Source organism: Castor canadensis, chromosome 8, assembly GCF_047511655.1.
Source record: "Castor canadensis chromosome 8, mCasCan1.hap1v2, whole genome shotgun sequence".
NCBI classification, from domain to species: domain Eukaryota; kingdom Metazoa; phylum Chordata; class Mammalia; order Rodentia; family Castoridae; genus Castor; species Castor canadensis.
Genome location: NC_133393.1, coordinates 102915396 through 102930140, shown reverse-complemented (window position 1 = coordinate 102930140; position 14745 = coordinate 102915396). Strand labels below are relative to the sequence as shown.

Here is a 14745-nt window from a genome sequence, read left to right as displayed (position 1 = left end):
ATGTCAACGTGTCTTGGCTTTAAGTGTTTTTCTCACAATGACTTTTTAAAAATATAATACTTATTTTGAAATTTACCAATAAATTCTTTGTGTGGGTTTTTAGTATTTCGTAAAGTTCCCATTATTCAGGTATATGTCTGGGTATATGCCCAGTCTTTACATTTAGTGTTAGTGATTATTCAAGCATGCGGCCTGCTAATTAGGAAGGAAAAATTTGACAGAATGAAATAAACCACTGGAGGGAGAACTTGCCTTTAGTCTCTTTTTCTCCTTTTTGGAGAGCAAAATTTCCCTTCTAAAAACTTACAGACTCAGGCCCAAACATCACTCAGGTTTTGGCAGATGTTTTCAATGCTCTATCAGTAATTGTGGCAGAAGTCCTTTCTCATTTCTTGAAGATGACTTTTCATTACTCTGCTCAGCATCATTTGTATTATATCTCTACTTTTGTACTGTGTTTATAATTAGAGAGCAGCAGATAGAACAATGCTGATGATTGTCATAATTGGGCTCATTATTTAAACAAGTATTAGATAAGTTGTAGGTCTTTGTGTAAGAATTAAGCATATAATTGGGAAGTGTTTTTGTGTTCTCAAAAAGCTTTCCTGTAAACTTGGATTTGAAAATTGTAGGAGGAAGAGGAATATAAAAAGGTAAAAGAAAATATTAGAAAAGTGTACTGCAATTGCTAGATTATTTTGTCTCTCTTTGCATACTTATTACAGATTTTGAGGAAAGGTTGACTTTTTGAAAATGTACTGTATACTCATACTTAAACCATAAATCTCTTGAATTGTAGAGTTCAGTTGAAAAGTGCCTTGGGAATACTGATGCATTTCTTCTGGTATGTATCCTTTGGAACACAGAGATGCAATGAGAATAAAACATTCCCCAAGTAACAGTTAGCAGTGTGAGAAGAATTCAAATTAGTAGATAAAAAATTTAAAAATCATATAAATGCTAAGGCTAATAGCATATCTAAATGTTCTAGATATTTTAGTGATGGGAATAATCTGTCAAGAGTCTAATACACTGGTGGTACTTCTACACCAGTTTCTCTACTATCTATCCAGCTATTTGACACAAAAAGAGAATAACAAAAATATAAAACACATTTCTTTGTCTTATGCTAACACTTTGAGAAACAAAATAAAGTTCTTAATGGCAGAGTAAAATTGTATTTGTAAAATGATGCTCAGATTTTTGTGGGGAAATATGATTTGGGTTGGCAACTATAAAACTATTGTTGAGACTTTGACAAAAACATACTCATGTTTATTTTGTTTTGCTTTGATGTCAACAGGTCATAAGTTTTATTGAAGGATAGATGTATTTCAAGAAATAAAGCCTGATATATATGGAATATGCCCCAGGGCAATGTTTAGTTGAACTTTGGGGGTTGTCCTGCATGCATTTTTTATACCGTCTAGAAATTCCTTTAACTCTCTTCAGATAGCAGGATAGTATAAAAGGAAGAATATATCTTACCATTCTCAAAGTTATAGAAACTATAGCAGTGCATTTTTCATTCAAAGAAATGGTTCAGATCAGGTCATAGACATATCACATCACACCACATTCAGATCAGATCAGATTACTGTCTCAGTTTTCAATTTAATTAATGAAGCAAAGCACATAGTTTTTAAAATCCCCAGTGCTTGGAGTTTAGAGGCCACTCAAATGGTGAGGAAATAGAGACTACTAGTTAAGAACTTGGATTCTAGAACCAGTTTGTGAGGATTTAAGTTTCAACTGTACTCTTTATTGAGCAAGTTTGTTTTTTCTTCAGATTTCTCAACTGTGAAAGGAGGTAAAAAATAGCATCTGCTGTCAAAGGCTTATTACAAAGATCAAATGGGAAGAAAATCACCATTACTTTTGCTTGCTTTCATTAGGGTGAGTGGCCAGCCTTGACATATTGGAACCCCCAGAGTTGGGCTTCTGGTCTAGGACTCTGGTTACATTCCCTGGTGACTAAGTTACAAACCATTCTCTTTAGAAGTAATATCTGAACTTGATAAACTCCATGAGGGCAGGGCTGTGTCTTGCATGTTGGAACTTCCTCTGCACCTCAGTGCCTGGACCATAGCTGATGCTTAGAGAGCCCAACATCATTACATCAACGAGAACTGACTATGTGATGTGCTTGTGGAATGCAAGATACACAAGGTGTGATGTTTGTAAAGAATTAGCTGCTTACTGCTAAAGATGACAGGAGCAGCTGTGGAATGGGAAGTATCTCAGGCCACATGAGAGGAAAATTGGAATATGCTTTGGTTCTGTGCCTAACTTGTAGATGAAAAAAATCATTTAACCTTTCTCATGGATTAGACTCATGGATTTATTTCTTCCTGTGAAGTCAAAAAGTGCCCTACTATTATACATGGATTTTTAAATTATTAAATGAACATGTGAGAAGAATTGTGAAGATAAGTTGAAAAGTTTAAAATGACTAAACAATTGCAAAGATACTATAATGACTATAAATATATATCGTATTTGGGAGAAATTTTTTTTGGTGGTACTGGAGGTTTGAACTCAGGGCCTCATGCTTGCTAGGCAGGTGCTTGACCACTTGACCACTCCACCAATTAGGGGAACACTTTAATGCAAGAATAAATAGGCTATTTGTCAAAGGTTTGGGAGACTGCTTTTTTGTGAACTGGTTATGTAGATTACTCTTCATGAACATTAACAGAATGTTAGGTTGAGGCCAGTGTCCTCATTTGTTTCTCCTTGTGAATTTTATAATATAAATATGCTAAAATTTGAAAATGAAGGCCAAAGAAATTCAAAGTCATCATAAATCCATATTGAATAATGTATAGATTTTAGAATTTTGCTAAGTTCACATGAGGCAAATCAGAGAAGCCATAATGTTATCACACATTTTTATTTTCCATGTCTGTGATTGCCTTTTCCCATTTTTTTTCTCTCTCTTTTTTTTTGAGACACTATATAGCCCAGGCTGGCCTGGAACTGTTCTAGTCTCTCAAATGCTAGGATTACAGGTACGCATCTACTAAGCGGAGCTCTCTTTTTCTTTAAGGGGATAATTCAATTTAGTATATGGTTGTATAGCAAAAAAGAAGTATTGTAAGTTGGAAAGGTAAGTAAGCAGAATTTTAAGGTGTCCCCGCCCCCAAGATTCCTCATATATACCCTTATATAATTCTCTGCCTTCAAGTGTGGGCCAGGTTGTGAATATAACAAGACTTCAAGATGGGGAAATTCCCACTGGGACCTTGACCTAATCAGGTAAATCCTTAAAAGGAACTGGGTGCCCTGGAGAAATAAATTCAAAGTGAGTGGCACAAGGGAGAGTCTCTGTGTCTTGCTTTGAAGGTGGAGGGAGCCATCTTCAGGCAAGAAATGTGGCTGGTCCTCCTAAGACTGATAGCATCCTCTGCTGAAGGCTAACTATGAGTTGGGAACCATAGTTCTTCAATAGGAGGAAACGAATTCTGCCCGACTATGTGACCTTGGGAGTGGACCTGACCTCCAGATGAGAACACAGCCTGACTGACACTTTGATTTTAACCTGTCAGATCTGAGCAGAGACACGAGACTCTGCTCCTGGACTTCTGACCCTTAGAACTTGACTAATAAATAGGCAATGTTACACGCTGCCAAGTTTGTGGTAATTTGTACTACAGCAGTGGCACATTAATAAAGGGAAGTAAAGAAACTGGCTTTGCCATGAGAAAGGAAGTTTACTTTTTGAGAGAAATTTCATTCTATAAATGGGAATAGATTGACTAGATTAGCCTGAATGTCCCAGAATTTTTTTATACAGGAATGTGGATTTTGGATCATGAAGTTAGTAACAACAAGTCATTAAACTTTATCAAGCCACATTTTTGCCTACATCTCCACAGGTCTATCAAGAATATTAAATAATTTGAAAGTAACTGATATATATTGATAAACTTCAACAATTTTCATTCAGGCTCCTTTTTATGTCAGCTTGCTATGGTATCCCTGTGAGTTCAATGAAGATAAATAGTGGGCGATTAGAAATATAACTTTTCAGGTATGTGTGTGTTTGCTGAGACAAAACAGAGATTCAGATATCTCTGTGTTTGAGGGACCAACAATTTCCCTAGACATCTGTTTGTATGGATAAACTTGTTTGCAGGAAAGAGCCTTGCAAGGGAGATGTTAGTATGTGGTTCCCAAAGATCTGAAGCTGAAGGGGGCCAGTTGCAGATAATGACATGGTATGGGAACACAGTCTTACTCTGTGGACACACATGCATGCACACACACACACACACACACATACACAGATTGAGAGAGAGAGAGAGAGGTACAGAGAGAGAGAGAGAGAGAGAGAGAGAGAGGCTGAAGTTAGAAGCTAAGGAATTGTTGTAAAGAAAAATTGCAACATGCCATTAAACTGAGGTGTATGGATCAAATAGGCTGAGGTAAAAGATTTTAGTGTTTTTCCTATGGAGTTCAGGGCATTGTCTTGATCATGATGGAGGTAACAGAGAAACCTCAACAAAGCACTGAAGGAGGACTGAAACTCTTCAAATAGACAGAGGATGCAAATGGACTGTCAGATTATGTGGATGTAGGTGGGAGTAGATATAGCAGATTAGGAATGTGGATTTTGAGTATACTCAGAAATGTTAAGACACATATTTGGATAAAATAGAATTTGTGTTGAGCATGTGAATTTTGACCATTGTTTCATTGGTTACAGCTGAATTCATGGATGGATGAGACCATCTTGAGGAACTTCATGAGTAATAAAAAAAGAATTCTGGAGACAAACAATGCTGGAAAATACTGATAAGTTGTCAGGAAAGTTTGAGAGAGAGAGGTTTATATCTTTATAAAATTTCTTGCATGTTTAAGAGAACCTGTTGCATAGCTTTAGATCCAGTCATCAAAAGAAATTTCTGCTCAGAAATCAGTCACACTTGATCTGATCCTCTTTCCTTCACCAACAATATTACTTTCCTTTTAATAGTCCAGAAAGAAGTAATGAAGCATTTCCACTTTTCTAATTAAACAATCATTACTTGCTAATTTAAGAAGGAATTTTAATTTTTAATTTATTCTTGTGTAAAATGTAGCTTATGCAGTGACTTTAAACCAAAAATATCAGTGAATATTTCTTTGTTAATTAATGGAGACAGAACACAGAATAAAAGTATCCTCATTACACCATGTTTATATGTGGTTCTACTTCTGAAGTCACTTGTATCAAATTAATTGAAAGAAGTGTATGCACACTGCTGGTTTTAAGGAGATACCTACTTCAGTCAGCCACTAATAATTCTCTAGGATGGTAATTGTTTGATTTAACAATTTATTTAATATAGTTAATAGATCCATAAATAATCTAGGATTAGAGGGATATGTGGTATATTCTCTTACAGTAAGTATCTCTGAAAATTAATTATTTTAACCTAGACTAATAGTGAGGAATCTAAAACTCAATGATGCTTCATTTTTTTCAGATTTCCACTCATAACCTATTTTTTTCTTTTTAGAAGTTTTGGTTTCACACTATTTTTTTCCCTAGAGACTTTGATTCTACTCTGAGCAGCAGTTTACATTTTCAGGTGCCTTTAGAAAAAGCCATCTTATCTGAGTACCAACCTATAAGGATACCTGTGGGAATAACAAATAAACTGTATCTTTATTTATTCTGCTTTGTGTGCCTAACAATAGAATAATTGGTTACTTCTGTGGAAAGAAAGAATTAGTGAAAATTTATTTTAATTCCTTCTTTTGGGATTAAATTGCGTGAGGAATGCTCCCAAAGACTCTTGGTCAGTATGTAGATTTATGTGTGATGTCTAACCTTAGCAAAAGAATTTAGATGTATTGTGAGGAAAGCATTAGATTTTATTGGGGATAATAATTTGAAAACCCTAAGGAAAACTTTAGGAAGCTTACATAGTATATATTATATATTTATATATAAAAAACTATTGCAATTCTCATGGCAATAATAAGACTGGTGAAATGCAGGACAGAAAAGTGACTTTCCAACAAGCTATACAGATGTTGTACTGCAAATATTTATTTTTTGTATTTGTCTTAAATTTACAAATGACAATTGTATATGTTCATGGTGTGCAATGTGATGTTTTGACCTATATATTCAATCAACTTAACAATCAATTTCTACTTACAGAGTTTTAAATCTTAGAGATACCCTTCTAACAAACCTAAAAGATAACTTGGAAGCTTTTCCCTTAGAAGACTTTAAACTTTAATATTTTCATATTTCCTCACATAGAACTACCTGATCTTTGAGAATTCCACCCAACATGCTTAAACATAAAGAAGTAGTAAAGCCTGATCTTGTCTAATTTTTAGCATAACAACACCCAGCAAACTATACTTTGTTTTGTGAAATGAAGCTTAATTTGCCAAGTGAAACATTAAAGAAATTGCCATAAAGAAGAGTACAATGTAGCCTAAAGAGCTAAATTTTGATTATGTTTTTTATGCTAGTTGATACTTGTGTACTCTTTGGCAAATTATCAACTACTCTGAATTTTAGTTTAGGGCTTACAAAACCAAAGAAATGTAATTAAAATCAAGTGAGAATGTTTTTGGGAATGTTTTATAAACCATAAAATTCAAGTTTAAAATCATACAACTGAAATACCATTTAGTTTCATTTACAGCTTATGAGGTACTTTTGAGGTTTTGGTTTGTACTTATTCTTAATGAACTTAATGAATTAATAGATCTGCAACAGTTAAAACAAAAGCCCATATTGTTAATAAACTATAACACACACACACACACACACCCCTCTGTTGTTTAAAGTAGGTAATCTACAACAACAAACACCAGCTGTTTAAACAACAATCCAAGCTGTCATCTGAGTGACAGTTTTGGAACTGAGCTGCAATGGTCATTACAGAAGGGAAGAGTCCAATCTGGTCTATGATTTCTATTCAAGCAAGTGAGGTGGATTTTTTCATGCTACTTCTACTCATACTCCAATTGCTACTCTACTCGTACCAAGCTTATGGTACATGACCTCACTTACTGCAAGGGAGCTAGAGACATTTAGCCTCTATCCCACCTGCAAACGTATTACTATCGTAAGAACGAATGATTTTCGTGGACAGCTAACATATCCACTCTGGTGCGCATTGCTTTTCTTCATTTCTTTATTAATGAATACATATTACATTGACTAAGGTATCATGTACACAATACCCATGTGTTTGGCATACAGTAAATACTCAAATGATAGCTATTATTATCAGAAACATTCATTTAATAATGATGAACAAGAATGTTTTCTTCTTGGTGCAATGTTTGGTACCTGAAGATGTAATAACACTCATGCCCATCTTTAACGGGTGATGAATTTCCTGAGTCATTAAAGATTAAAAATCACATACATAAAATGTTCTGGATGTACTAGGTGTGGACATTGCATTTGTAAACTTGCTTCATGTTACGTCTTGTGAAAATGCATTGGTGATTGAAGGGTATGGCTTCAGAAACAAGAGTAAAATAAACTTTCTTATTTTCAAAACATTCTATAGCTATAGATTTGTTAGCTATGAAAAAGTTTTAAAGTATATATGTTGCTGCAATGTCTCCAAAATTAAGTTTATCACCATATAATAACTTTCATGAATTATGAATTAGCTTATGAAACATTTAACTTCCCAAACAATTAAGTTGCATTAGAGTCTGGAATTTGAGGGACTAAAAACATTCTTCCTTTTAAATGAGGTATTCACTTTAAAAATTAAGCAAGACATATCTTTATAGCCTCTACTTTCATAGATATTATGTTTTATGATATTGTTGATGCTCTGTATTATTCTATTTTCCTAAAATGTGGGGTGAGAGGTAAAAGGGTAAAGGAATGCAATGGAAGGGGTTAAATGGACCAAAGTAAAGGAGACTTACAGTGGGGACATGTTGAGAAACCCCTTGGAACATCGACTTAAGTATTAATAATGAAAGACAGGACTGTAAAATAGGTATAGTTTGTGTTGGGAGGGTGGTGCTTTGGGGGAAAGGTGAATGAAGGAGATTAAGGTGAGGGTATGTGGTGGATGGACTTCATATACATATATGAAATGGAACAAAGAAGCCTCTTGCAATTGCTTTAAGTTGGGTGGGAAGGAGGTCGAGGGGGAGAGATGGTGGGGGTGATCTAACCAGTGTACAGCATAAGCCTATTTGGAATTGTCACAATGAATCCCCCCTGTACACTGAACATATCCTAATTTAAAAAGCAATTAAACGATGAAAAATTAAGCTATAAGTACTGGATTTGTTTTTGTATTGCAAAAATAAATTGCTTAATGACATATGGTGAAAAACTGGATTCCTCTACCTTTCTGGTTGGAATGCTCTGGTATCTGGTGGTTTATATACTGCCTGGGCACAGAAACCTAAAGTCAAGGTTGGCTTTGCCTTGCATAGTCTTTTCTTTGCACACATGTGCATGTGTGTTTATGATCATGTGTGTTTACAAGCATATGCATGTGTGTGTGTGTGTGTGTGTGTGTGTGTGTGTTTCATCTCTGGGAAGGCAAGGGATAATAATACAAATAAAACTTAAATCACTGTGTTCCATCAGTTATACAGTTTAAGGAAGAAGAGTTAAATTACCATTTAATACTCTGCTGAAAGAGTTTGCATCTGCCAACCTCAAATTTAGCAGATGTACTATTTTTTATTAGTGTATATTAATTGCACAAAATAATGGATTTCATTATGACATTTTTTGTGCATGTATACAATGTATTTCGATCATGTTCATATCCCATCACTTTCTCTTGCCTCCCTCTGTGTAGCTGTGGAGGTCCCTCCCATCCCAAATAGTCCACCTTATACTTTCATGTCTTTATTTTTTTTAAATTTAGATTCCACCTGCAAGAAAACATGAAATTTTTGTTTTTCTGAGTCTGACTTATTTTACTTAACACAGCAGACATACTTTAAAAACACTTCTACTATAAATGATCACACACGGGACAGAAAGATGATCTAATTTGCTTTAGCAATTGCATGTGTGAGGACTATTTAATCTCGTTAGAAACAGTACCCACTGTCTTGCCATTCTACCCAAGGATTTATTTCCATCCATATAGTTATGGCTTGGAAGTTCCCAGTGCCCCATCGTTCCTGGTTCAGGTGACCGACTTTATACTAGCAGAAAACTAAAACTGTACTGGGTACTCACTGTATGATCAGAAATGCATTCAGTAAATTATAAAAACTAGGGAGGCACTCAAATGAGTTTTTAAAAATATATAAAATCAAAGTCCCTCTCTACCACCAACTGTGCAATACTATATGAGTTACCTTTTCTAAACATACATTTTCTCATCTGAATAACACAATCTTATACCAACTACACCTACCTACTCTAAACTTATTTTGTGAGTCACTTCTCATCCTCCCTCACTGTGCTCTAGCCACCTGCCAAACTTTCCTCTGCCTGGAAAGCTCTTACCTCGTAACAATCACAAGATTGTTTCCTTCTTGTGCTCCAATTTTAGCTAAATGCCATCTTTTATAATTAAAGATCTTGGTATCTACATAGGAAGTTCCAGGCTGTCTTGGAACTCACTAAGCAGCCCAGACTGCCCTCAGCTTGCAATTCTCCTGCCTCTGCTTCTCCAGTGCTGGCATTATAGGTGTGCATCACTATACCTGGCTCTAAATGCCTTCACAGAGTGGCCCATCCTGTTATTGTCCACCATAGTTTCCGTCTGCCACTTAGGACTCTCTGATCATTAGACTCTAAGCTTCAGCAGAGGATATGTCCAAATTCTTTTCATTGCTGCTTCTACAGTACTTAGAATGGTGCCCATCTGTAATGTGTTTACAAGTTATTGAAAGACCTTTAAAAAACCTTTTATTGGAGTAACATTCCTTCAGTTTGCATCTTTTTTTCCATTTTAATTAGCATAATAGTACAAGAGTGTTTCATTGTGATAATTCCATGTGTGTGTACAGTATATTTTGAACAAGTTTATACCCTCTATTATGTTCCTTTAAATTTCTTCCCTCCTACACTCTTTTTCAAACAGTATTTAGTGGGTTTCATTTGGCTATCTTCGTGTGTGTGTGTGTGTGTGTGTGTGTGTGTGTGTGTGTGTGTAAAGTACTTTGAGCCTCTTCATCTCCCCAGTACTGTCTCCTTCCCTTCCCACTGGTCCCCCTTTCCTCCTCCTCCTCCTCCTCCTCCTCCTTCTTCTTCTTCTTCTTCTTTCTTTTTCTCCTTCTCCTTCATCTCCAACTCCATCTCCTTCTCCTCCTCCTTCCTCCTCCTCCTCCTTCCTCCTCTTCTTCCTTCTTCTTCTTTGAATTATTATCCAGTTTGCATCTTAAACAAGACTTAACCTCACATTAATTATATAAGGGAATTAAATGATGGGGGGTTGTATTAATTTACTTCATGTGTTTAGATTCCGTGATTCTATTTCAAATTTGGTGTGGCCAAAGCATTCATGTTTTATGCCCAAAAACGGAATGACAAAAGTATAATAAACTATTTTCAGGCCCATGAAAACATGACCATGAAAAAAATGAGAAAAATAGGTAAGAGTTTACCAACAACTCATGATGTATAAAAGTATTCATAGCTATTTAACCTTTAGGTGAGGTATTCAGAGTCCAAGGTAATCTGGAGTTTTCTGTGGGTATCTGGGATGCTATTTCTTTTAAATAGCAAGGAATTTCTGAATTTATTATCAGATTACTTTAGTTTATTGGATAATTACAGTTTTGTTCTTTTTCAATATATGATTGATGAATTTTGCAGCATATCCTCCCCACTTTTCTTGTCTAAGTGGAAAGATTTGTATCATTTGAGATTCACTTAAAAACAGATGCCAGTTATATTAGTGCAAGAATGGGATTAAAAAATCTCTGCTGCCCATAACTATTATTATACCTCACTCAATATACCTTTAAACCCAAATTTCCCATTAATGCTGTAAAAATAAAGTAGCATAAGCAATAAATATTTTAAAAAGGAAACTGACTTCTATATCTTTGGATTGATTCTTCTCTAGTTCTTTGTTGAAAACTAGTCTCATCTCATGAAATAATGAATGAAAGAATCGATGGATGAATTAATATGACTGTCAAGACGAGCAAGCAAGTATATAAGTCTCTCCAGGAAGTAAGCCACTTTGCAACATTAAAAATACTAGAAAGAACTTGACATATGTAAATTGGCCATAACAAGCATTATACTTAATCCAAATTAAAAAGTGTTTATATTTTTAAATATGTTAGAAAATCTACACTATACTATTAATGATGAATGCAATGAACAAACACCTTGAAGCTGAAACAATATCATTGGTCATTGTTATGTAGAAGAACTAAAATTCAAACAACTAAAGGGGGCAATTGAGTCCTGAGTAGCAATATATTATTTGTTTTCTTTTCTTCAAGTAAAAGAAATAAGCACTTAGATCAAACATACATATGTAAGGGACTTACATATATTACCTGGCAATTAGGAATGGCTCAACATGTTAGCTAGTGTCATGATAAGGTGTAAGTTATTTTCTGTCTATTGTTCATGTATCCCTGGAAGTTCATGTTGTTAAAATATAATCTGAGTGTAGGGTTTGAAGGCAACTGTCTATCTTGGAAGTAGCTTAAGCTCTTAAGGCTATAGTTCAGCATGGTCTTAATTTTGGCAATGTTCTAGGTATGTCTAGGGGAAAGAATTATATGCCATCTCTGTCCCTTTAGTCTCATAATAAAAACACTGGATTAGTGATTTCCAGAAAATAAACAAAACAAACTTTTAAAGAAATCTCTGATTTGATTCTTTCCTACCCCTATACCATTAGGGATTTGGTGTTATGGTCACAGGTAAGGTGAAAAAGGGCAACGGGCTGTCATGGAGTAATAAGAAAGGATTCAATCTAGAGAATAAGAGACTAGTATGGTGCCCAGAAGCTATTTACTGGTGACTCTGTAGATTTCATAAGCTAATTTCCTCTTTGGAAATTTTGGTACAAAATCAGTCTATTACTTTTGTGATTGAGATTTTTAAGCTGGTTTTATTTATTTTTATGGAGTACCTGCTTTGTGATGTCTTGACCTAAGAAACTTTTGAAACATGGAAAAGATTTATGGCATTCATAGCAACTGGCTGTTTGTGTGGGCACTGCATTCAATCACTAGGAACTCATCGTTTCTACTTTTAAATGATTATCTATGATCATAAATATTTCTGATGGATATAGACATGTAGACTGCTGGTTCATGTTTCCCAGTGATGGCCAAGTAATATAAAACATTTGAAATCCTTTATGTGAACTCAAAAATAGTATTTGTCTTGGTGAAAGAAAAATCCTCTAAATTGATTTTTTGAATAATATTTTGAGTCTATGAATTTCTTCCTGTCCATATTCTAACAGAAAATGAGCCTATTTAATGATTTGATTGGCATGATATATGAGCCCCTTGCTTAACTATTGTAAGACCTATTCCAAGGAGGCAGGTAGAAGACAAGATAATTGCTCTTTGGGTACCATCAGGGAAAATAGCTTAGCTTTGATCTTTTTCAAAAGAGAGCAGAAGTGAGGTTATAAAAAGAGAATCCTAGCTCATCTGTTTTTCTCACAAACCCACCCTACAACTTTGTTAGTGCCACGATGCTTATGATTTGCATTGGTAATAGGGATGTGCCATTGTAGCTGAAGAAGGGCCACAGAAGCAAAGGTCAGCTTATGTGAAATATTTATAATTTAAAATTTCTTGAAGGTTCACTTTGTAGATCTAGTTTCTGCCTTTCATTTGTGTCTGTGAGAATATTCATCACAGTGTTTCCTGTATTAAAAAATTATATAGAGAGATCTGGTCGACTTGTGCTGGGGTTTATATTTTCAAAGTGAGGAATATAAATAAGGTATACTATATTTGGTAAAAAGGAATTACAGGCCAGTGACTATGGAGTTGAGAGATTGAAGGATTGTGGAATGGAATTATTGAATTGAAGATCTCAGACTAATAATCTTCCTTCCTTTTCGGAAAAGCGAGAAAGGAAGCAAAAAGCAAAACCAAAAGTTACTAAAAAGAAAGTGAAAATAAGGAGACACATAGTTAAGTTGAAATAAATCATTTCAATAACATAAAAATGTAAATCTGACTGTGAACTATGATGTTTTATTAGGGGTTTCATTGCTACCTGAACATTTAAAAGACAACTGAATATTTTTAAAGTTATTTTTGATATTGTAGGGAGAGTAAAAATTTGTCTGGTGCTTTACCATTTAAAGAAATTAAGCTGTTCCATGGAAAGAAGGGTTATCTGACTTTTTACTTTTCAGTTACTCTCAGTTGGTAATCCTTTTCTGAAAAAATTACTGTTCCTAGTCACACAAAAGTGGCAGGGTTTATCTGCAGATTTTCCTATCTACACTGGCTCTTTCCAGATTACACCGACAGTAATAATTATAGCTAGCTGTTTTCCAAAGTCATGTGGTTTTCGAGGCTGTTGGTATGTTTTGTAACTGACATGCAAGAAATGATTTTATTTTTCCTTTTATCATTTTGTAAGTGATAAGGCTGAAAACAGGTGTAAATGTTATATGTGAGGTGAAATCACCCATGTTCTAATTCTACTTCCATTAGTCACTATACAGATGCACACACAATCAGAATTTTTATCAGTATGCATGATGTTTCTTGGCTATTCAAACTGCATGATTTTAAAAACTGACTACATGTGATCATCCTTTGTATGATACGGAGACATACTAAAAGTGAAGAGAAAATGCTTATAATGTATGAGGCTCTGGTCTATACTCAGATTCCATCACACATGTTAGTCTAGTACTGATTTTGCAATGCTGGATTTGATTTTGGGTTTTTGAACTGCACAATTTTTAACACTGTTAGGGTATTTTAATTGTAAGACTATCCAGGAAAATGAGAGCCAATAATCTATCCATCACAGTCAGCAATTGCTCACAGAACTTTAGATGTGTGACTGGTTGCTGAATATTTAACTTTTGTAAGTTGGAAATTTCTGCAGCTGTTTGTTTCCCATACAAATATTACTTTCATTTGGACTACACATAAAAGTTCAGATTCTTCCTGAAAATGAGGTGTATCATCTTAATGAAGTCTTTTTAAGTTGTGTATTACATTTTGATTTCATGCAAAGTTTGTACTCATTATGAAAATAGCTTACAGAAAATGCTTGCACCATGACTGGCTTTAAGAGCTAAACTCCTTGGAGGCAAAACAAGGCTGCATGATTTCAATCTTGAGGGAGCATAGTGTTAAAATACAGCAAAAACAGCTGTTTAAAGTAATATTATATGTGGCATTTATTTATGCATTCACGAAGCTCTCATATTGTTATTCAAAATAGTAGAATTAATATTTATAACAGCAAAATATAGAAAACAGGAACCGAGTTTTTAGCTTATTTGCAGAAAATATAATAGACTACTCATGGTGAGGATTTTCAGTGGTATTCCTACAATGATATTTATTGGAAGTTTTGTGAATTATACGGAAACTACACTCATTTGAAAGCTAGTGTTAACTGACATTTTTTGCAGATGGGTTAATATATAGTAAACCAATGTGTACCTTAAAATTATTTACTAGGCATATAATTCAGTCACATAAGTTGTGTTCTAAAACTATATTGTATGAAACCAATGAGACACTTAATAATTATTGAGCAGAAACATACTTGTATTGGATAAATATTTTAGGATTTTGCATACTTGATGAATCCACTGAAGTCAA

General features: G+C 34.6%; 1 protein-coding gene across 6 annotated transcripts in view; it reads left to right on the top strand.

The window, feature by feature from the left end:
* Tafa2 (TAFA chemokine like family member 2) overlaps window positions 1–14745 on the top strand; it is a 561377-nt gene that overhangs the window by 186262 nt on the left and 360370 nt on the right. Inside the window, exon 1 of one of the 6 annotated variants that reach the window (XR_012450884.1) lies at window positions 10694–11140. The exons of the other annotated variants lie outside the window; for them this stretch is intronic. The gene's annotated coding sequence lies outside the window, so the exon portion shown is untranslated. Of the gene's footprint in view, window positions 1–10693; window positions 11141–14745 lie in introns of those variants that run through there. 6 annotated transcript variants of the gene reach the window in all.